Consider the following 22,002-nt stretch of genomic DNA (forward strand, 5'->3'; position numbering starts at 1 on the left):
ACACCTGTGAAAATCAATGTTAATATTTGGTACAGTAGCCTTTGTTTGCAATTACAGAGGTCAAACGTTTCCTGTAGTTTTTCACCAGGTTTTCACACACTGCAGCAGGGATTTTGGTCCACTCCTCCATACAGATCTTCTCTAGATCTTTCAGGTTTGGAGTTTTAGCTCCCTCCAAAGATTTTCTATTGAGTTCAGGTCTGGAGACTGGCCAGGCCACTCCAGGACCTTGAAATGCTTCTTATGGAGCCCCTCCTTAGTTGCCCTGGCTGTGTGTTTGGGGTCATTGTCATGCTGAAGATCCAGCCATGACCCATCTTCAATGCTCTTACTGAGGGAAGGAGGTTGTTTGCCAAAATCTCGTAATACATGACCACATCCATCCTCCCTTCAATATGGTGCAGTCGTCCTGTCCCCTTTGCAGAAGAGCACCCCCAGAGTATGATGTTTCCACCCCCATGCTTCATGGTTGGGATGGTGTTCTTGAGGTTGTTCTCATCCTCTAAACATGGTAGTACAGAAACAGCATTAGTGAAGGTTACAAATGATCTTCTTATGGCCTCGGACAGTGGACTCATCTCTGTGCTTGTTCTGTTAGACCTCAGTGCTGCTTTTGATACTGTTGACCATAAAATTTTATTACAGAGATTAGAGCATGCCATAGGTATTAAAGGCACTGCGCTGCGGTGGTTTGAATCATATTTGTCTAATAGATTACAATTTGTTCATGTAAATGGGGAATCTTCTTCACAGACTAAAGTTAATTATGGAGTTCCACAAGGTTCTGTGCTAGGACCAATTTTATTTACTTTATACATGCTTCCCTTAGGCAGTATTATTAGACGGTATTGCTTAAATTTCATTGTTACGCAGATGATACCCAGCTTTATCTATCCATGAAGCCAGAGGACACACACCAATTAGCTAAACTGCAGGATTGTCTTACAGACATAAAGACATGGATGAACTCTAATTTCCTGCTTTTAAACTCAGATAAAACTGAAGTTATTGTACTTGGCCCCACAAATCTTAGAAACATGGTGTCTAACCAGATCCTTACTCTGGATGGCATTACCCTGACCTCTAGTAATACTGTGAGAAATCTTGGAGTCATTTTTGATCAGGATATGTCATTCAAAGCGCATATTAAACAAATATGTAGGACTGCTTTTTGCATTTACGCAATATCTCTAAATCAGAAAGGTCTTGTCTCAGAGTGATGCTGAAAAACTAATTCATGCATTTATTTCCTCTAGGCTGGACTATTGTAATTCATTATTATCAGGTTGTCCTAAAAGTTCCCTAAAAAGCCTTCAGTTAATTCAAATGCTGCAGCTAGAGTACTGACGGGGACTAGAAGGAGAGAGCATATCTCACCCATATTGGCCTCTCTTCATTGGCTTCCTGTTAATTCTAGAATAGAATTTAAAATTCTTCTTCTTACTTATAAGGTTTTGAATAATCAGGTCCCATCTTATCTTAGGGACCTCGTAGTACCATATCACCCCAATAGAGCGCTTCGCTCTCAGACTGCAGGCTTACTTGTAGTTCCTAGGGTTTGTAAGAGTAGAATGGGAGGCAGAGCCTTCAGCTTGCAGGCTCCTCTCCTGTGGAACCAGCTCCCAATTCAGATCAGGGAGACAGACACCCTCTCTACTTTTAAGATTAGGCTTAAAACTTTCCTTTTTGCTAAAGCTTATAGTTAGGGCTGGATCAGGTGACCCTGAACCATCCCTTAGTTATGCTGCTATAGACGTAGACTGCTGGGGGGTTCCCATGATGCACTGTTTCTTTCTCTTTTTGCTCTGTATGCACCACTCTGCATTTAATCATTAGTGATCGATCTCTGCTCCCCTCCACAGCATGTCTTTTTCTTGGTTCTCTCCCTCAGCCCCAACCTCCAGCAGAAGACTGCCCCTCCCTGAGCCTGGTTCTGCTGGAGGTTTCTTCCTGTTAAAAGGGAGTTTTTCCTTCCCACTGTAGCCAAGTGCTTGCTCACAGGGGGTCGTTTTGACCGTTGGGGTTTTACATAATTATTGTATGGCCTTGCCTTACAATATAAAGCGCCTTGGGGCAACTGTTTGTTGTGATTTGGCGCTATATAAAAAAATTGATTGATTGATTGATTGATGGTAAGTGGAGTTGATTCCAAAAAGCTCTATTCTGGTCTCATCTGACCACGACCTTCTCCCATGCCTCCTCTGGATCATCCAGATGGTCACTGGTGAACTTCAAACGGGCCTGGACATGTGCTGGCTTGAGCAGGGGGACCTTGCTGCCCTGCAGGATTTTAAACCATGACAGCATCATGTGTTACTAATGTAATCTTTGTGACTGTGGTCCCAGCTCTCTTCAGGTCATTGATCAGGTCCTCCTGTGTAGTTCTGAGCTTTCTCAGAATCATCCTTACCCCACAAAGTGAGATCTTGCATGGAATCCCAGACCGAGGGAGATTGACAGTCATCTTGTGTTTCTTCCACTTTCTAATAAATAATCATAACAGTTGTTGTCTTCTACCAAGCTGCTTGCCTGTTGTCCTGTAGTCCATCCCAGCCTTGTGCAGGTCTACAGTTTTGTTCCTGGTGTCCTTAGACAGCTGTGATTGATTGAGTGTGTGAACAGGTGTCTTTTATACAGGTAACAAGTTCAAATAGGTGCAATTAATACAGGTAAAGAGTGCAGAATAAGAGGGCTTCTTAAAGAAAAATTAACAGGTCTGTGTGAGCCAGAATTCTCGCTGGTTGGAAGGTGTTCAAATACTTATTTGCAGCAGTAACATACTGTAACACCCGTAGCTGCAGAGAAGTCACTGTGGCCTGTGTGGGGCTGGCCCACACTCATTCCCAGATGGCAGCAGAGGCTTAGTGGATGTCACTGGAGATGAGACTGGGGAATCTGGTCCTGCTGAGCATTCTGGGCTACGGAGCGGGGTAGAACTTTGTTCAAATGAAGGGAGAGCCCCTCCCCTATAGGGTGCCAATCTATCCCAGTAGAGGGCTACTTTCCTGCCCTTCGGGGGCACTTGGACCCTATAAACCACCTCCCCGACACGCTCTAGCACTCTGCATGGGCCATCCCAGTGACTGTCCAGTTTTGGACAACGCCCTTTCTTTTGTTTGGGCATATAGACCCAAACCAGTTCACCGGCCCTGACGTTTCTGCCTTTGCTTCTCAAATCGTAGTTCCTCTTTTGTCTCATGCCAGCCTTCTCCAGCTGGTCTCTGGCAAATGTGTGAGCTATCTCGAGACGATCCTGCAGCTTCCTTGCATACTCTGGTCCTGGTGGGTCCCGTGTTGTGTCTGGTGGCCGCCCAAAAACCAGCTCAGCTGGGGTCCGGATTTCCCTTGCCAGCATCAGCATGGCAGGGGTGCAATTTGTAGAGCTCTGGACAGCAGAGCGGTAGGCCATCAAGACCAGGGGAATGTGTCTGTCCCAGTCGCGCTGGTGAGTGGCAGTAAGGATTGCTAGCTGCTAATGCATCGTGCGGTTAAAACGCTCCACTAAGCCATCACTTTGTGGATGTAACGGTTTGGTGCGTGTTTTCTGCACATTCAACCGATCACAAAGAGCTGTGAAAACCTTGGACTCGAATTTCCAGCCCTGGTCACTGTGGATTATGACAGGTGTTCCAAACCAGCTGAACATGCCTTCCAACAGGGCGTCTGCCACTGTTTTTGCTTCTTGGTCTGGCAGAGCATAAGCTTCTGGCCATTTTGTAAAGTATCGCACAGAGCACATACTTACAAGGGCTGTCAATAAAGTATAGGTCCTTTTTATTTTTTTCAAAAACTATATGGATTTCATTCATATGTTTTTCCGTCAGACATGCTTGAACCCTCGTGCGCATGCGTGAGTTTTTCCACGCCTGTCGGTGACGTCATTCGCCTGTGAGCACTCCTTGTGGGAGGAGTCGTCCAGCCCCTCGTCGGAATTCCTTTGTCTGAGAAGTTGCTGAGAGACTGGCGCTTTGTTTGATCAAAATTTTTTCTAAACCTGTGAGACACATCGAAGTGGACACGGTTCGAAAAATTAAGCTGGTTTTCAGTGAAAATTTTAACGGCTGATGAGAGATTTTGAGGTGATACTGTCGCTTTAAGGACTTCCCACGGAGCGGGATGTCGTGCAGCGCTCTCAGGTGCCGTCGTCAGCCTGTTTCAAGCTGAAAACCTCCACATTTCAGGCTCTATTGATCCAGGACGTCGTGAGAGAACAGAGAAGTTTCAGAAGAAGTCGGTTTCAGCATTTTATCCGGATATTCCACTGTTAAAGGAGATTTTTTTAATGAAAGACGTGCGGACGGGTCCGCGCAATTGGAACGCAGCCAGCGCGGTGCGGCGGCACAGGAAAAACACCTCTGTGTTGATAACTGTTTGTAAAATCTAGGCGGCTTTTGATGTCTTTCAGTGGAGTGAGTATATAAGAAATTGTTTAACAGCTGGACATGTTCCAACTTGTCCTTAAGGCTTCCAACAGAGGTGTTTTTCCTGTGGCGGAGCGTCGCGGCGGCTGCGAGCCGACGCTGCAATCTGTCCGCACGTCTTTAATTAAAAAAATTGTTGTGAAAGTGTAGGAACACGGACCCACAACAGGGGGCGTAAAAGAACGGGCAATGGATAAGCCAAACAGTAACAATTTAATGTTGTAAATTGTGCACAACGGAATACAGACAACAACAAGTTTGGAACTATAGTCAATTACACGTTGGGTAACGTGTGGGCAGGCTTGAGGATAGGAGACGCCCGTCCAGAACCGAGCCGGATCCCACACGGCCTTCACCGCCAACGGATCTGAAGAACACCGGAGCCACCAAGTCCTGAGTCCCCAGGTGGTCTCTGTCTCCAGCTGTCAGACCTGGTACTGCTGGCAGAGAACAGAAACAGCACAGGTGAGTGTGAGTACGCAGACTCAGTAATCCCACAGTCTGTGTTCTTTTGGGAGGGAGCACCTCCACCTCCAGTCACACACTCGTGCAGCTCCTGTCTAACCACTTATCTGGTTGGGGTGTGAAGCGAAGCCGTCGCTGATCACACCAAACGCCAATCCCTCAGATAAGGCACACCACAGGAAAACGGCTGCAAAGAAGTTCAGACTCTAAGTCAGAGTTAAGTGTAGCAGAGAAATTACCTTCAAGGTAGCTGATTTCTCGACGGGGAGGTGGAGTTGCAGTCTGGCTTTTAAGGTGGTGGTGATGTGGATGAGTGACAGCTGATGCTGATGACAAGTGACAGCTGTCACTCCCGGTTGCTATGACGCCCTCTCCTGCTTGAAGCCCGCACTTCAAGCAGGGCGCCATCTGGTGGTGGTGGGCCAGCAGTACCTCCTCTTCAGCGGCCCTTGATATGTCTTAAATGAAGGGGTTAAAAAAAAGTACCCCCTGCACATTTATCGTAGAGCAGGTTGCCGAGTGGATAAGGAGCCGGCCTCCCAATATGTAGACCTGGGTTTGTATCCTGCTTGTGCAACCTGTTTGTATTATTCGACAAGACACTTAATGACACTATAGAATTCGGAGATAAGCACCGGCACCAAGGGGCCCTAGGACCTACATAGGACTTACTATGTAGGGGGTTCTAGGATTTTGTGTGGCCTTGTGTGGCCTTTTCAGAGTGGCCTTTTATTGTGGGCAGTCTAAGGCACACCTGTGCACTAATCATGGTGTCTAATCAGCATCTTGATATGGCACACCTGTGAGGTGGGATGGATTATCTCAGCAAAGGAGAAGTGCTCACTATCACAGATTTAGACTGGTTTGTGAACAATATTTGAGGGAAATGGTGATATTGTGTATGTGGAAAAAGTTTTAGATCTTTGAGTTCATCTCGTACAAAATGGGAGCAAAACCAAAAGTGTTGCGTTTATATTTTTGTAGATTTGACCTGAGCAGAACTCGTAGTCTGAAAATTATAACTTACTCACTATATTAAATAATTTAGGCAGACGTGTTTTGTACCAGGCAGAAAAGTATTAGAACCTCATTTTAAATGATGAATAAATATTTTAGCAATGCATTTTATGAGCAAACACTTTGTATATAAAGATAATCTGTCAAACAGCTACGAGCTACAACAGCTAAATGTGGTGCACATTAATCAATACTTATATACCAGAACAGGCTGCTTTATCCAGAACCATCTCCAAATGAAGACGGTTTGCCAAAAATTACATAAATCCTTCAGAAAAAATACACTTTGGTGAGTGAAGCAACACAAAGGCCGAAGGCTGCGGTCTGCTAGCAAGCTGGGAAAAGTCACTTTGTCACGAGTAATCCTTCATCTGGTTTTCAGTGAGCACAACAGTACGCTTATGATAAATGACACAGCGAGTCCAGGACCTGAGTGCTGGTTTCCACTCCGCCAGCTCCGTTACAGCCCAGAATTTATTTGGGCTTGGCGTCGTTCCACCAAAACCCTTAAAGGAAAATGTTATTAGCGGTAAATACACCTCCACCCTGAGCGATCACACTCATCTTCACAGAGGTGCGGGGGCTTTTTTGGATGAGCCCGACCTTCAATCATCCATTTGAAAAGAAACAAACAACTGGAACGATTTTAAAGGCTCCAGGATATTTCAAAGATACTCTAAAGCCGACATCTTTTTGCGCATGGGGAGGGTTTGTTTTTGGGCTTTTTTGATGCCGATGACCTTCACGAGCTGAAGGTCATCACACTGAGCGCTGAAGTAACCGACACTCTAAAAACAAATTCCCTTGTTTTTATGGAAACATTCTGGCAGCTGTGGTTTCCAGGAGAATTCTGTAAAAATTACAGTGAATATTTAAATAGTTTTACTTAAAATATGTAAATTTTACAGTATAAACCTGTTGAGATTTTATTGTCTATTAACAATATAAAATCTTTGCAAAACAGTCACCTCATGTTTAATTATCCTCAAAATGTAGTTAAACAGACACATCACCTCTTTTTTCAAACCCTTAATTATCAACATTTTGCTGTATTTGTGAAAATTCTCATCTGTAAAATCTAACTGTATTGTACATTTTTAGGTATTACGATTTTTCTGTGTTTAAACTACAGTCATTTGTAAATTCAACAAAGGTACATGATTATTTTAACATATTTTTACTGTTACATTCACAGTTCAGTTTCGTTCCACATTTTACACATTATTGCAGTAAATTACATTTTTTCTTTTTACAGTTTCTTTATGTCATCATTTCACAGGATTTCACTGTTGATTTCGCAGACTTTTTTTTTTTTTACAGTGTACCGAGTTGCAGCTCACAACATTTTAGCCAAAATCAATATTTTGGCCTTTCACCTTGGGTGGCCTTGAAAGGTTAAAAGTAAAGTTCAAGGCCACATTTTCATGGTAACTGAATCACAAAGAAATAATTCATGTGAATCAGTGTTAAGCAGTCAGGTCCACAAGTATTTGGATGGTGACAGTTTTTGTGAGTTTGGATTTGTATGCCACCACAATGGTTTTGAAATGTTTAACAAACTCAATGTATTCACCAAATTTGGACCATTTGTTCACTTAATGCCCCCATTTTCAGAGCCCATATCTAATTGGAAAGCTGAACATAAGAATTTTTTTAATGCAAATTATCCCTTTTAAAACACACTCTCATTGGCATTACGTAATACATAGCGAGGAAAAAAAATGGATATGTTGTGTGGGCCGCTGAAGAGGAGGTACTGCTGGCTCACCACCAGATGGCGTCCTGCCACGTTGGCAGCGTTTGGGCCTCGAGAGGGGGCACTGGCCTTTTTGGTACCACCAGGTGTGCACTGTTAGGCCGGCATCAGCTGTCTGTCATCACTCATCACCACATCCATAAAAGCCTGGGAGAGACTCTGCCGAGTTATCAGCTTACCTAACAGGTAAACCTACTCAGCCTTTTAGTGCCGTCCGCACTTTCATTGCTACTGAAGTCTTTGCAGTTGTGATTTATATACTTGCAGCTTGTAGCTGGGTTTGTTGGAAGTTTGGAGGAGTTGGCGTCTCCACTCCTCACTTCTTACTTGCTAAGTATAACAATTGACACTGCACGTTTTCCAGTTTTCCTCTGTACTCTGGGAGTTATTTGGAGTTTTCCCTCAGGAGGATTACTGTGTTTTGCTGACTGTTTGCTGGGTGTACACACACCCATCTCATCTGTTTTTGCTCCTGTCAGCAGTACCGGTCCAACAGCCTCGAGCGGTGGCCACCTGGGGTACCAGGACTTAGCGGCTCTGGTGTATTGCAGGCCTCCGGCTAGTGGTGGAACTTCGTGGGTTCCAGCTGTTCTCTGGATAGGCGTCTCCTACCCTCTGGCCTGCCCACGTGTCACCATTTGTTATTTGATTGGACTCTGCATATTTGAGACCTGTTTGCACTTTTGCACAATAAAATGTTATTTATTGGTATTCCTATTGACCGCTCATTTACGCCCCTTAACGTGGGTCCATGCATTCACTTTCCCAACAGGATAACTCGGCCACGTCATGGATTCCGAGGGGCGTTTACCACCAGATGACCGATCAATGGAAGTGCAAGGTGTGCAGAACCTACCGGGAGGATCGCCGGGTGAGCTGCAGCACATTTTGTCTAACCTGGCTGCTTGTTTGGATTTATTAACCGAGCAGAGTGCTCACCTCAGCCGTAGGATGGAGGCTCTCACCGCGCAGGTAGACACAAGCGCGTCAGGCACGGCTGCAGCCACTCATCCTCCAGTAGATCTGCTGCCGAACAAAATAAATCCAGCGGTCGTTCAGAGGTCTCCCCCCTCGTCAACCGAAGCTTACATTAGTCCCCCAGAAGCGTACGGTGGTTGTGTCGAAACGTACGCTGACTTCTTGATGCAGGGCGCGCTCGTTTTTTCACAACGGGCCGTTATGTACGCATCGGAGCACAGCCGGGTGGCTTATGTGATTAATTTTCTTCAGGGCGAGGCACGCGCCTGGGCTATGGCGCTCTGGGAACAAGATTCACGGATCCTCTCAGTTTACATTGGGTTCATAAGGGAGTTTCGACAGGTGTTTGATCATCCCAACAGAGGCGAGTCCGCTTCAAATATGCTGCTGTCAATGAGACAGGGATGACGGAGTGCAGCTGATTACGCAATCGACTTCTGCATTGCAGCAGCGAGGTCCGGTTGGGATTCAATCTCACTCTGTGCCGCCTTTGTAAACGGGCTGTCTCCGGCCCTAAAGGAGCATCTGGTGGCTAAGGATCAGCCGCGGGATCTAAATGGGCTTATTGATCTGGTTATTTGTTTAGACAATCGGTTAGAGGAATATAAGCGGGAGCGAGACGAAGGGCGTGGCCAGCTGCGCGCTGTCCCTCTCCCCTCCAGATCCGAGTTAGTGCCGTCCTCTCCCCACTCCAAAGCCAGGGCTCTCTGCATTGCACCAGCTCCCCCTGCTGACGTTGCTATGGACACGAGCAGGGCTAAAGTCATATTGAAGGAAAGACACAGGAGGCTGGCCCGTGGAGAGTGTTTTTACTGCGGCTCGAGTGAGCATGCGCAGAAGAATTGCCCCAAGCGGTTAAAACTTCAATGCTCACGCTTAGAGACTGGGCTAAGGGTGAGCCATACAAACCACACGGGTGTTCCACGAAAATGCGCACGACTCTCAGTCACAATCCTCTGTGGGGATTTAATCCTTACCGCTCCAGCACTGATTGACACAGGATCGGAAGGGAATCTACTGGATAGTAGGTGGGCTAAGGCAGTAGGGCTCCCTCTGGTGGCCGTTCCTTCACCATTAAAGGTGCGGGCACTAGATGGCACCCTACTACCAGAAAGTACACACCAGACACGGCCTTTAACTTTGGTCGTCTCTGGTAATCACAGGGAGGAGATTGTGTTTTATGTAACACCTTCTACCTCCAGAGTTATTTTGGGCTACCTATGGATGATGAAACACAATCCCCGGATTGACTGATTGATTGATTGGCCGTCTGGGGTTGTGGCTCAATGGAGAGAAACCTGCCACCGGGAGTGTTTAAGATCCTCAGTGCCACCTGGCGATGAGGTTAAAGAGGAGGTCAGAGTCCCCCCCAATTTTACGGAGGTGCCGGCTGAATATCATGACCTTGCTGACGTTTTCAGCAAGGATCTGGCCCTCACCCTGCCCCCACATTGACCGTATGATTGTGCCATTGATTTGATTCCAGGCGCCGAGTACAGGCTGTACAACCTCTCACGTCCTGAGCGCGAATCAGTGGAGACCTACATCCGGGACTCTTTAGCTGCCGGGCTAATCCGAAATTCTTCATCCCCGTTAGGTGCAGGTTTCTTTTTTGTGGGCAAGAAGGACGGCGGTCTCCGTCCATGCATTGATTATAGAGGGCTGAATGAGATTACGGTTCACAACCGATACCCATTACCTCTCTTAGATTCAGTGTTCATGCCCCTGCATGGAGCCAAAATATTCCCAAAGTTGGATCTTAGGAATGCTTACCATCTAGTTCAGATAAGGAAGGGAGATGAGTGGAACACGGCATTTAACACCCCCTTAGGGCACTTTGAGTACCTGGTCATGCCATTCGGCCTCACTAACGCCCCCCGCAATATTCCAGGCTTTGGTTAATGATGTTCTGCAGGGTTTCCTACACCGATTCGTCTTTATATACCTAGATGATATCCTCATCTTCTCCCAGGACTCTGAGACTCATGTTAAGCATGTCCGTCAGGTCCTTCAGCGGTTATTGGAGAACCGGCTGTTTGTGAAGGCCGAGAAGTGCGAGTTCCATCGCACCTCTCTGTCCTTCTTGGGGTTCATTATCTCCTCCAACTCCGTCACACCCGATCCGGCTAAGGTAGCTGCGGTGAAAGATTGGCCCCAACCGGTAAATCGTAGGAAGCTGCAACAGTTCCTAGGGTTCGCCTATTTTTACAGGAGGTTCATTAAGGGCTACAGTCAGGTAGTTAGCCCCCTTACAGCCCTGACCTCCACCAAAGTCCCCTTCACCTGGTCGGATCGGTGTGAAGCCGTGTTTAGGGAGTTGAAACACCGGTTTTCAACTGCACCAGTTCTGGTGCAGCCCGATCCTATCAATCAGTCAATCAATTTTATTTATATAGCGCCAAATCACAACAAACAGTTGCCCCAAGGCGCTTTATATTGTAAGGCAAGGCCATACAATAATTACGTAAAACCCCAATGGTCAAAACGACCCCCTGTGAGCAAGCACTCGGCTACAGTGGGAAGAAAAAACTCCCTTTTAACAGGAAGAAACCTCCAGCAGAACCAGGCTCAGGGAGGGGCAGTCTTCTGCTGGGACTGGTTGGGGCTGAGGGAGAGAACCAGGAAAAAGACATGCTGTGGAGGGGAGCAGAGATCAATCACTAATGATTAAATGCAGAGTGGTGCATACAGAGCAAAAAGAGAAAGAAACACTCAGTGCATCATGGGAACCCCCCAGCAGTCTAAGTCTATAGCAGCATAACTAAGGGATGGTTCAGGGTCACCTGATCCAGCCCTAACTATAAGCTTTAGCAAAAAGGAAAGTTTTAAGCCTAATCTTAAAAGTAGAGAGGGTGTCTGTCTCCCTGATCCGAATTGGGAGCTGGTTCCACAGGAGAGGAGCCTGAAAGCTGAAGGCTCTGCCTCCCATTCTACTCTTACAAACCGTAGGAACTACAAGTAAGCCTGCAGTCTGAGAGCGAAGCGCTCTATTGGGGTGATATGGTACTATGAGGTCCCTAAGATAAGATGGGACCTGATTATTCAAAACCTTATAAGTAAGAAGAAGAATTTTAAATTCTATTCTAGAATTAACAGGAAGCCAATGAAGAGAGGCCAATATGGGTGAGATATGCTCTCTCCTGCTAGTCCCCGTCAGTACTCTAGCTGCAGCATTTTGAATTAACTGAAGACTTTTTAGGGAACTTTTAGGACAACCTGATAATAATGAATTACAATAGTCCAGCCTAGAGGAAATAAATGCATGAATTAGTTTTTCAGCATCACTCTGAGACAAGACCTTTCTAATTTTAGAGATATTGTGTAAATGCAAAAAAGCAGTCCTACATATTTGTTTAATATGCGTTTTGAATGACATATCCTGATCAAAAATGACTCCAAGATTTCTCACAGTATTACTAGAGGTCAGGGTAATGCCATCCAGAGTAAGGATCTGGTTAGACACCATGTTTCTAAGATTTGTGGGGCCAAGTACAATAACTTCAGTTTTATCTGAGTTTAAAAGCAGGAAATTAGAGGTCATCCATGTCTTTATGTCTGTAAGACAATCCTGCAGTTTAGCTAATTGGTGTGTGTCCTCTGGCTTCATGGATAGATAAAGCTGGGTATCATCTGCGTAACAATGAAAATTTAAGCAATACCGTCTAATAATACTGCCTAAGGGAAGCATGTATAAAGTGAATAAAATTGGTCCTAGCACAGAACCTTGTGGAACTCCACAATTAACAGTCTGTGAAGAAGATTCCCCATTTGCATGAACAAATTGTAATCTATTAGATAAATATGATTCAAACCACCGCAGCACAGTGCCTTTAATACCTATGGCATGCTCTAATCTCTGTAATAAAATTTTATGGTCAACAGTATCAAAAGCAGCACTGAGGTCTAACAGGACAAGCACAGAGATGAGTCCACTGTCTGAGGCCATAAGAAGATCATTTGTAACCTTCACTAATGCTGTTTCTGTACTATGATGAATTCTAAAACCTGACTGAAACTCTTCAAATAGACCATTCCTCTGCAGATGATCAGTTAGCTGTTTTACAACTACTCTTTCAAGAATTTTTGAGAGAAAAGGAAGGTTGGAGATTGGCCTATAATTAGCTAAGATAGCTGGGTCAAGTGATGGCTTTTTAAGTAATGGTTTAATTACTGCCACCTTAAAAGCCTGTGGTACATAGCCAACTAACAAAGATAGATTGATCATATTTAAGATCGAAGCATTAAATAATGGTAGGGCTTCCTTGAGCAGCCTGGTAGGAATGGGGTCTAATAGACATGTTGATGGTTTGGATGAAGTAACTAATGAAAATAACTCAGACAGAACAATCTGAGAGAAAGAGTCTAACCAAATACTGGCATCACTGAAAGCAGCCAAAGATAACGATACGTCTTTGGGATGGTTATGAGTAATTTTTTCTCTAATAGTTAAAATGTTGTTAGCAAAGAAAGTCATGAAGTCATTACTAGTTAAAGTTAATGGAATACTCAGCTCAATAGAGCTCTGACTCTTTGTCAGCCTGGCTACAGTGCTGAAAAGAAACCTGGGCTTGTTCTTATTTTCTTCAATTAGTGATGAGTAGTAAGATGTCCTAGCTTTACGGAGGGCTTTTTTATAGAGCAACAGACTCTTTTTCCAGGCTAAGTGAAGATCTTCTAAATTAGTGAGATGCCATTTCCTCTCCACTTACGGGTTATCTGTTTTAAGCTGCGAGTTTGTGAGTTATACCACGGAGTCAGGCACTTCTGATTTAAACCTCTCTTTTTCAGAGGAGCTACAGCATCCAAAGTTGTCTTCAATGAGGATGTAAAACTATTGACGAGATACTCTATCTCACTTACAGAGTTTAGGTAGCTACTCTGCACTGTGTTGGTATATGGCATTAGAGAACATAAAGAAGGAATCATATCCTTAAACCTAGTTACAGCGCTTTCTGGAAGACTTCTAGTGTAATGAAACTTATTCCCCACTGCTGGGTAGTCCATCAGAGTAAATGTAAATGTTATTAAGAAATGATCAGACAGAAGGGAGTTTTCAGGGAATACTGTTAAGTCTTCAATTTCCATACCATAAGTCAGAACAAGATCTAAGATATGATTAAAGTGGTGGGTGGACTCATTTACATTTTGAGCAAAGCCAATAGAGTCTAATAATAGATTAAATGCAGTGTTGAGGCTGTCATTCTCAGCATCTGTGTGGATGTTAAAATCGCCCACTATAATTATCTTATCTGAGCTAAGCACTAAGTCAGACAAAAGGTCTGAAAATTCACAGAGAAACTCACAGTAACGACCAGGTGGACGATAGATAATAACAAATAAAACTGGTTTTTGGGACTTCCAATTTGGATGGACAAGACTAAGAGTCAAGCTTTCAAATGAATTAAAGCTCTGTCTGGGTTTTTGATTAATTAATAAGCTGGAATGGAAGATTGCTGCTAATCCTCCTCCTCGGCCCGTGCTACGAGCATTCTGACAGTTAGTGTGACTCGGGGGTGTTGACTCATTTAAACTAACATATTCATCCTGCTGTAACCAGGTTTCTGTAAGGCAGAATAAATCAATATGTTGATCAATTATTATATCATTTACCAACAGGGACTTAGAAGAGAGAGACCTAATGTTTAATAGACCACATTTAACTGTTTTAGTCTGTGGTGCAGTTGAAGGTGCTATATTATTTTTTCTTTTTGAATTTTTATGCTTAAATAGATTTTTACTGGTTATTGGTGATCTGGGAGCAGGCACCGTCTCTACGGGGATGGGGTAATGAGGGGATGGCAGGGGGAGAGAAGCTGCAGAGAGGTGTGTAAGACTACAACTCTGCTTCCTGGTCCCAACCCTGGATAGTCACGGTTTGGAGGATTTAAGAAAATTGGCCAGATTTCTAGAAATGAGAGCTGCTCCATCCAAAGTGGGATGGATGCCGTCTCTCCTAACAAGACCAGGTTTTCCCCAGAAGCTTTGCTAATTATCTATGAAGCCCACCTCATTTTTTGGACACCACTCAGACAGCCAGCAATTCAAGGAGAACATGCGGCTAAACATTTCAATCCTAGCCGCCAGTTTATTGTTGAAGTGGATGCCTCTGACTCAGGGATAGCAGCCTTGATGTCCCAGAGCAGGGAGTCCGATAGTGTTCTCCACCCTTGTGCTTATTCTCCCGCAGGTTAACCCCTGCCGAACGGAACTATGACGTTGGCAATCGGGAACTCCTGGCTGTGAAAGAGGCCCTTGAGGAGTGGAGACATCTGTTGGAGGGAGCTGTGGTCCCATTTGTGGTTCTCACTGACCACCGGAACCTGGAATATATCCAGACCGCTAAGCGGCTGAACCCCAGGCAAGCCCGATGGTCACTGTTTTTTGGACGCTTTAACTTCAAGATCACCTACCACTCCGGCACCAAGAACATCTGGTCTGACGCGCTGTCCTGGGTGCATGAAGAGGAAGTTAAAGGAAGGCTGTTGGACCCACCGGACACCATCATACCGGAATCCACTATTGTCGCAACCCTCACGTGGGACATGGAGGGAGTTGTTACGGAGGCCCTGACGTGACACCTGGATCCCGGAGGTGGACCACCCAACAGACTGTATGTCCCACCAGACACTCGGACTGCAGTGTTGGACTTCTGTCACAGTTTCAAGCTCTCCTGCCATCCGGGGGTGCGAAGGACCGTGGCAGTGGTCCGGCAGTGGTTTTGGTGGCTGTCAGTCGAAGCCAACACCAGGGACTACATCCGGGCATGCACCACCTGCACCAGGGGCAAGGCTTAACCACCAGCCGGAGAAGGGGCTTCTCCAGCCGTTGCCTATGTCTCGTCGCTCCTGTTCCCACAGTGGATTGGACTTCGTCATGGGTCTCCCTGCCTCCCAGGGGAAGACAGTCATCCTGACAATAGTGGACCGGTTCTCGAAGGCGGCCCACTTGTGGCCCTCCCGAAGCTCCTGACTGCGCAGGAGACTGCACACCTCCTGGTCTACCATGTCGTGCATCTGCATGGTATCCCCAGGGACACTGTATCAGACCATGATCCTCAGTTCTCCTTGCAGGTCTGGAGGAGTTTCTGTAGGTAGCTGGGGGTCACGGTGAGCCTGTCATCCGGGTACTACCCACAAACTAACGGTCAAGCAGAGCGGGCTAACCAGGACTTGGAGCAGGCCTTGAGATGTGTCACCTCTGTGCACACGACGGTCTGGAGTCAACACCTGGCCTGGATCGAGAATGCACATAACAGCCAGGTGTCGTCATCTACCGGCCTCTCCCCGTTCGAGGTCTGCTTGGGGTATCAACCACTGTTGTTTCCGGCCGTTGAGGGAGAGGTCGAGGTGCCCTCGGTCCAGGCCCAAATTAGGAGATGCCATCGGGTGTGCAAGAAAGCCCGTTCTGCTCTCCTGAAGGCCCGGACACAGGCTAAGGACCATGCGGACCGCCGACGTGCCCTGGCCCCAACATACCAGCCCAGGCAGGAGGTTTGGCTCTCCACAAAGAACATCCCTCTACAAACAGACTCCGCGAAACTAACCGACCGTTACATTGGACCCTACAAGATCCTTAAAGTGATCAGCCCAGCTGCAGTGAAGCTCCAACACCCGGCTTCACTGCGGATTCACCCGGTTTTTCATGTTTCCCGGATCAAGCCTTACCACACCTTGGACCTCTGCTCCCCCGGACCAGCACTGCCTCCTACCCGGATCATCGATGGAGAACCAGCCTGGACGGTGAAGAAACTCCTGGATGTTCGTCGGAGGGACTGTCAGTGTTCATTCTTCCCTTAACACGGATCAGTCGTCCTGTCCCCTTTACAGAAAAACAGCCCCAAAGCATGATGTTTCCACCCCCATGCTTCACAGTAGATATGGTGTTCTTGGAATGCATTCTTCTTCCTCCAAACACTACGAGTTGAGTTTTTACTAAAAAGTTCTATTTTGGTTTCATCTGACCACATGATATTCTCCCAATCATCTTCTGGATCATCCATATGCTCTCTGGCAAACTTCAGATGCGCCTGGACATGTACTGGCTTAAGCAGGGGGACACACCTGGCACTGCAGGATTTGAGTCCCTCTCCGCGTAGTGTGTAGCCTTTGTTACTTTGGTCCCAGCTCTCTGCAGGTCATTCATCAGGTCCCTCTGTGTAGTTCTGGGATTTTTGTTCACTGTTCTCATGATCATTTTGACCCCACAGGATGAGATCTTGCGTGGAGCCCCAGATTGAGGAAGATTATCAGTGGTCTTGTATGTCTTCCATTTTCATAAAATTGCTCCCACAGTTGATTTATTCACACCAATCTTGTGTTTAGGGTCACCTAAAGGCTTGGGAGTGGTATCAGCTGTAGTGAGGTCAACACAAGGACATCCACTCTCAGTGCAGAAATACTCAGACAAACAGAAATTATTTCAGGGTCAACCTTCAGTGACAAACCAGGCTTGGTAGGAATCAGCAATAAGACCCCGGAAGAGTCACACAGCCTACATGACCTTGGTCCCAGTGACTGATTTTGGCAAATTTGAGCTTTTTGGCTAATTTTGGAACCTACATCCATACTTGTGCCAAGTCCTTTGACCCCAGTGGCCTTGACCTTTTCCAAAACAATCCCTTTTAGGTTTAGTTTTGGGGTCGACGATCACTGAGATATGAAGTTGTGTAGAAATCAGTGAAAGGACATGGGAGGAGCAGAGGAAAAGCAGACAGAATGGTTCAGTGTTTTTCCAGCAGAGGGAGCTCACAGATTAGCAGTGTGACTCTCGACAGGCCTGTCTTGGGAAGAAATATGCATTCTGGGGTGGAGGCATAATGGGAAAATGTCTTCATTCCCTCATCTCTCATATGGTGACAGACAGAACTTGGGGTTGCCATGGAGAAGTCTACTGAAACGGGGCCATAATTAACAGAGCCACCGAACTTGGCTCAATGACTCATTACATTTCAAGAAGTTAATGAGGAAATCACACAGCTCCTCGAAGGCAAATGAGTCCGTGTGCGTATAATGTGCACGTATGATAAATGTTTGAAAGCGCAGCAGGAGCTGGATATTATTGTAAACTGCTGCAGCTATTCTGCAGACCTAATGATGATCATGTGATCTGCCCCCATGCAGTCAAAAACTGAGCGTGCATGTGTGCGTGTTTGTTGAGGGAATGACTCATTTTCTTGTCAGAGAGAAAGAAAGACACACAAAATGTATGAACATTTTCTCTGGCTGTCACACACAAACACTCACACAGCCCCCCCCCCCCCCCCCCACTCAAAAGCCAGTACAATTATTTGGCTTTTAATGAGGCTTTTTTTTTTTTATTCAGACGCTCCAAATTTAAACCAGGATACTCATTTTTTTGTGTTCCCTGATCTGTCCAGGTGAGTCATAATTTATTGGTTAGTTTGTGCCATTTTTGGGATGTACAGAGCCTCAGATGTCTTGTGTTTTTGGGTGTGTGTGTGTGTGTGTGTGTGTGTGTGTGTGTGTGTGTGTGTGTGTGTGTGTGTGTGTGTGTCTGTGTGGGGGGGGGGGGGGGGGCACTGGCATGCATGCTGCAGGAAAACTCATTTCTCCACCATTTGCCCATTTGCCACTGTCTATGTCACACATGAGGTCCTCTGGTGTCAGCTGCACAGACAGATGATTTGCACAATTGTTGCATCTTCCTCTTTTTGCATGCAAAATGTCACCATTACGCCATCAACCTTAATGAGGCCAGTCACTGAATTAACAGACATCACTAAAGGCAACAGCGTCCTTCATCAGACAACGTGTCGGACTGTCAAAGAGAAACCTCCTGTGTGCAGTGATGCACAGGAGGAGATGCACATCACAACAAAATTCAAACTGAAGGTTCAACATCGGTAACAGTCTCACTCGCGCAGTGATGTCATCACGCTTGGTGCATTTTGTTTTCTCCTTTCCGGTTCAGGTCTTCTTTTAGTCCCAAAGGTTTTTCCACAAATGAAAATTTCAGCAACAATTAAAACAGGAACAAACACTCCTATGGTGAACGTCCTCCGTACCACAGCGTTCAAATAAAACCAACCAGCTGTGCTGCAAACTCAGATCATGTTTCTGTGTAGTCTCTCAGTTGTCCAGGTCGTTTCCATAGAAGAGAAGCTTGAATCTTCGACTGGACTGGGTTGCTTGACGCGAGGATGTTTCGCTTCAAATCGCAGAAGCTTCCTCAGCTAAAATTCTTGCTCTGGAAGTCTGACGCCAACAAAAGCTGGAGTTTTAAACCTAACCAGACCCCTCCTACTGAGAGGCAGACTGCTATAGGCTAGTGACTAAACAATAGCTCTAACTAGCACCTATTGTGCTGTAGTTAGCACACCTAACGCAGGACAGCTGTCCCTCTAATGATGGGATGGATGCCTTTCTGATGGCTCCCTTGATGATGTGAATGACTCATTACCATGAACAAAAGACTGAAACTGCTTTGACCTGAGTACCACATTGTAAACAGGGGATAAAGTGTGTCTCAGACCCCCTCCCTGGTTAAGGCTGGGTTTCAAACGTTTCACAAAGAATGCCTCCTTGACCCCTCTCTCAAACCATTTCTTCTCTCTGGCTAAGATTTTAACTTCCTTGTCCTCAAACGTGTGGTTAGTGTCTTTAAGGTGGAGATGAACTGCAGACTGAGGTCCACTGGCGCCCTCTCTGCAGTGCTGGTATAGCCTCTTGTTTAAAGGTTGCTTAGTCTCACCTATGTAGTGTTCGTTACAGTTTTCCTGACATCTGATATAATACACTATATTGCTCTGTTTGTAACTAGGGATCCTGTCCTTAGGGTGAACTAATTTCTGTCTCAAGGTGTTAACCGGTTTAAAGTAAACTGGGATTTTGTGCTGTCTGAAGATCCTCTGTAGTTTTTCCCCTACTCCTGCTAAATAAGGGAGAGACACTCCTCTTCTTTTTGTCTCCGTCTCCTGTCTATCTGGTCTCTTTGTTCTCTGGGACTTCTGCACTTTGTCCAGGGACCATCGTGGGTACCCACATACTGTGAGGGCTTTCCGGACAAGTTGTTGTTCTTTAGCCCTTCCCTCTGCAGTTGTGGGCACCTGTAGGGTTCTGTGTTGAAGCGTCCTGATCACCCCAAGCTTGTGTTCAAGGGGGTGGTTTGAGCCAAAGAGCAGATATTGGTCAGTGTGAGTTGGTTTTCTGTAAACCCCTGTCTGGAGCTGCCTGTTCTCTCCAATCGTAACATCACAGTCCAAGAAGACTAAATGGTTGTTTCTGGCATCCTCACGTGTGAACTTGATATTGGCGTCCACCGAGTTGATGTGTTCTGTAAAATTCTCAACTTCCTGTTGCTTGATTTTAACCCATGTGTCATCAACATATCTGAACCAGTGACTGGGAGAGATGCCCGTGAAAGACGTCAAGGCTGTCTTCTCCATTCGCTCCATGTACAGATTGGCCACAATGGGGGATACCGGAGACCCCATCACACAACCATGAATCTGCCTGTAGTACTTCCCCCTAAACAGGAAATACGTGGTGTTGAGACAGATCTCCATGAGTTGGCAGATGTGGTCTGGTGTGAGTTTGGTCCTTTCAAGTAGAGACACATCCTTCAGCAGTCTCTGCCTCACAGCTGAGACGGCCTCAGCAGTGGGGATGCAGGTGAACAACGATGTCACATCAAATGACACCATAGTTTCATCTGCCTCCAGCTGTAGGTCCTTGATCTTGTTCACAAAATATTGTGTGTTCTCCACATGGTGGTCTGCCTCTCAGTAGGAGGGGTCTGGTTAGGTTTAAAACTCCAGCTTTTGTGGCTTCTGTTTATTCTTCTCTACAAGACTCAGACAGAAGTCAGACTACCAGAGCAAGAATTTTAGCTGAGGAAGCTTCTGCGATTTGAAGCGAAACGTCCTCACATCAAGCAACCCAGTCCAGTCAAAGATTCAAGTTTCTCTATTATCAGATCATGTTCCCACACCCAGATTTGGGAAAACAGAATACTAACAGTTCTGGTTTCAAAATTCAAAGCTCGAAAAGTTATTGCAAAACTTTATGCAGCACATTTTATGTATTTATTAAAGAAGAATAAGAAGAACGAGAGCCTTTATTGTATATGTGTAACAGCAGGTGTCGCTGTGCAGATGTAGTTAGTAAACCTCACTCCCAACAGCTCAAAAGGATTCACTGGTCACAAGGCCAGAGCCCTGGGTTTTAGCCTTCTGGTTAGAGAGTCCGACTCCCATGCCAAGGACCGTGACTTCGCATCCCGAGGGGATCAAATGGGCGGAGTCATAACAACACAACGCAGAGTGCAGCTGCTACAACTGTACATAGATAAACACAAACAACAAAATGTGTCTTCTGCATTTAACCCACCTGAATTACAATTACACACAATCCAGCCTCTAGGGGCAGCGAGCAGCCACAGGCCGGCACCTGGGGGCCAACTCCAGATGTAGAGATGCTGCCTTGGTCAGGGGCAGAGAAAGGGTGCTGATCAAACCTGTTCTTGTTTGTGACATACACTCATGTGGGACGTACAGTTCAAATATGGCGATAATCTGATCAATTTTGTTAAAGTTATTACAGCAGAGAAGAATCAATAGTGTGTTGAGTGAAGTGAGCGGTCCTTAGAGGGTTCTTGGTGAAACCCAGTCGTGCTCATTTACATTTCCTCATTTAGCAGACAATTTTATCCAAAGCATTTTACAAGGAACAGACAATCAAGTGTAAGTAAAAGACATTAGAAAAAGCGCTAAGTACAAAGTACTGCATCTAATGAAAGAGGAGGATAAGTGCAGAAGTAAAGAGGACTGTGAAGGAGGGCAGTTAGGAGAAGAGGAGCTCTCGAGGAGATGGGTGTTCAAGAGGTTCTTGAAGATAGAGAGAGACTCTCCTGCTCTGACAGAAACAGGTAGCTCATTCCACCATCATGGAGTTACAACCATGAATAGTCTGGACTGAGACGGGCTGGCGTGTAGGGTAAAAATGTCACATGGAGTCTGTGGAGATCCTCAGTCATCCAGGTCATGGTATACAAATAGGTTCAGTCTTTGAGGCAAGCCCTGGCCATAGGCAGCACTAGAGCTCCCCCTGGATTTGTCATAGCACCCCCAAGAAAATAATTCCTCATGTATTATTTTAATTCCATCCCATGTTTTAAAGGCCTTGTCTACACTGAAACTGAACTTCTCCTACAGTCTTTTTCTTTGTCATTTTAAAAAAGTGTTCCATTCAAGAAATATCAACGTTCTCACAAATCTAATGACACTGCATGAAAATGCTGTAGTACGTATGCCAGGCCTGTATGTAGCGCTGTTACACTTCTACAAAAAAATGGAGAAGAAAATGTGGTACTATCAACGAACGCTAAAACTTTAGAAGCCGGCTCACA

At 45.7% G+C, this 22,002-nt stretch overlaps 1 long non-coding RNA gene across 1 annotated transcript; it reads right to left on the reverse strand.

The window, feature by feature from the left end:
- Window positions 1-1,431: 1,431 nt before the first annotated feature.
- LOC117528398 lies at window positions 1,432-20,899 on the reverse strand. The gene is made up of 3 exons (XR_004565756.1): window positions 20,765-20,899; window positions 9,825-9,829; window positions 1,432-1,443 (listed from the first exon to the last, which is right to left on the reverse strand). It is a non-coding gene; the product is annotated as an uncharacterized LOC117528398 (long non-coding RNA).
- Between the last annotated feature and the right edge of the window lie 1,103 nt (window positions 20,900-22,002).

Source organism: Thalassophryne amazonica, chromosome 16 (genome assembly GCF_902500255.1).
Source record: "Thalassophryne amazonica chromosome 16, fThaAma1.1, whole genome shotgun sequence".
In the NCBI taxonomy this organism is placed as follows: Eukaryota; Metazoa; Chordata; class Actinopteri; order Batrachoidiformes; family Batrachoididae; genus Thalassophryne; species Thalassophryne amazonica.